Source organism: Charadrius vociferus, unplaced genomic scaffold, assembly GCF_000708025.1.
Source record: "Charadrius vociferus isolate BGI_N301 unplaced genomic scaffold, ASM70802v2 scaffold740, whole genome shotgun sequence".
Lineage (NCBI taxonomy): Eukaryota > Metazoa > Chordata > Aves > Charadriiformes > Charadriidae > Charadrius > Charadrius vociferus.
The window spans coordinates 173,651-176,499 of NW_009646517.1; positions in this window are offsets into that span (position 1 = coordinate 173,651).

Below are 2,849 nucleotides of genomic sequence, written 5' to 3' on the forward strand. Positions count from 1 at the left end.
CTTTTAACTCAACAGGATGCCCCCAAAATGTTCTAGTCTTATTCTCAACATAAAACAGGTCAGAGCCTCCTGCATTAATCTCTATCCATGCTTCAATATAGCAGGTTTTAAGTTAGCAAGCTTCTTCCACTTTCGTCGTACTCGGCCTGGGGTTTTTATATCTGACATACTCAGGTTACACCCAAAAAGGTCATTCAATCTGCAGCCACCATTGCTGCACCGGGAGGAAGGGACACTCCTGCGCCCCGCTGCAGCCAGGACCCAAGTGAAGGCAGCAACGTTCCTGATCTCTTCACTGGGAACGCCCTCAGGAAGACACATGGCGCCCTTACTTGGAAAGGAGGTGACTGGTGGCTCATGCCAAGGTGTGTTTTGTAATTGATATACACTGACCTACACATTTCAGGAACTGGGTCTGGGTTCCCCAGTACAAGACAGACATAGACATACTGGAGAGACTCCAGCCAAGAGTCACTGAAACGATTAAAGGACTGGAGCATGCGTCATAGGGGAAAAGGCTGAGATAGCCTGGGTTGCTCAGCCAGGAGAAAGCCCCAGGGGATCTCATCCACAGGTATAAACATCTGAGAGGGGTGGGAAGGGGAGAAAAGAAGACAGAGCAGCTTCTTTTCAGCAGAGCCCAGTGACAAGGACAAGAAGTGATGGACACAATTTCAAATATAGAAAATTCCATTTAAACATAAAAAAAACCCAACTCTTATTACTGTGGTAGTGGTTAAGCAGTGAAACAGGGTGCCCAGAAATTTCAGCTGTCTCCATCCTTGGAGATATTTATAAAACACTGTACACCATCCTGAGCAACCTGCTGTAGCTGACCTTGCTTTGAGTAGGGTGGGTTGCTATAGACAATCTCCAGAGACTCCTCCGCACCTCAACCATTCTGCAACTCTTGACTTTTTAACCTTTGTAATTTAAAATAAGTATTTAATTATTAGCAATCCTGACTGTTAACACACACAAAGTACAAGTGTTGGCTTATTTACATCGAGAAACTCCTTTCAGCCACCTGGATAAAACCCCCTCAGTTGACCTATGAAGGTCTGCCCCTCATCAGCAACTAGGGATGGAGACTTCCCTTAGCTTCTCCTGCCCTACACACCTTGCCTAGGACCAGAGCAAGCTGTCTCCTTCCTTAGGAAAGCCATAACTTATGGCTCTTGACATCAGGGCACAGAGGTAGGAACTGTGACCCCAGTACAAGGCAGGCAAAAGGGACAAGGACATCAGGAGTTCAGTGAGGAACTCGGGAAGGCCAGGACGCAGTGGCCTGAAATTCAGTGACACCGTGTTCTCTGAATGCCACCTAGTCCATCCTGAAGTCTGGACCACCCGTGCCTCCAGTGCCTTAACACCCCAGCAACTAAATTAAACACAGCTCAAGAAAACTAGCCTATCATATTGTCACAGTGTGGGAACACCTTGAGATGAAATTTATTCTGAGTTGGTTTGGTTGTTGTTTTTTTTTTTATTTATTATTATTTTATTTTTAGGACACACACACACCACCACCACCCCCCCTTAGAACTGAGCCTAAAAAAGTCTCATTTATGAAGGAAAGTTGTCCTGTTTTCATTATTTTTTTTTCCCCTCAAACATGGCTGTATTTGAAGCACTGGCAAAACCAGGTTACAGTATAATCCAACAAAGCAAGTAAGAATTTAAGGTGCACAAGCCTTGCCCTGATGAAGGTAATTATTAGGTTAGCCCAAGAAAAATTGATGAACCTAACATAACGCTCCCAAACAGATCAACGGTCTTCATATAAATTTTGGTCCTGGCTCCTATAAAACCATTACCATTCCCTAGTATTGTAATTTACAGCCCGATGATGCACTGAATCACATTTTAATTTATCTGGAAGATATAAACAAACATTCCCGGGTGGAAATTAATACCTGATCTTTGGCTACCTCTTGTGGTATAAAAATCTAAAGAGAGGAATTATGTTTTAAAAAACATAAAAGAAAATCATTGCCCGACTGATGAGCTTGTCAAATACTTCTAAGGCAAAAACCAGTTCTTAGTATTTTGTACGTAAGAAGCCTAGAAGATCTTGTGAAAATGCATGCTAGGGTATAAGCAGGGTCAGTATTTCTGTAAGTATGTGCCGTGGATGGCATCTGTTTTCAAGAATAGTTCAAAAGGAGTGCAAAGTAGTAGTGTATTTTTATGTCAGTAATCTCTCATATCTGTAGACTCTTCTGAAAGAAAACACCACAGTCACATCGCCATGACTTTTACCAATTTTCTGCAGACCCCAAATTAATATTTTGCCTATGTGACTGAAGAAAAACAATACGTGAATTACATAAAAGTGTTCCTTCCATTTTTAAAGACAGAGAGAAACAAAAGATACAAAGCTAAAGTGACCCAGGAGACTTTTTCCCCTTGTCTTTCAGGACAGTTCAAAAAGAACTAGCATCAAGAAATAACCTGCCTTCATAGACAAGAAAGTGGCGGAGGGCAAACGAAGAGAGAGCCTCACCTCTTCCACTTTCATGATGTCCACTGTTCTGCAAAACTTTTCATGCTATTGTATGATTTTGTGTTTAGAGAGAAATCTGTGAAGCATCGCTATTCACGTAACCTGAGGAGAAAAAAACCCAGGGAGTTGATGCGAGCCTCTGCTATGCAACGTGAGCTCTCCCACATAAAAATCAGGCTCAACAGCTACAAGTAACCTCAAGTATAGTAAAGGTATAAGATATACAGTTATGGAGAGGAGAATCATAAATGCAGCTGGCATGCTGAGAGAACATCTGTACGCTTATTGTACCACAGTTCATCAACTGTTTATTTCAGCAAGTACCATATGCAAAGCAGAAATG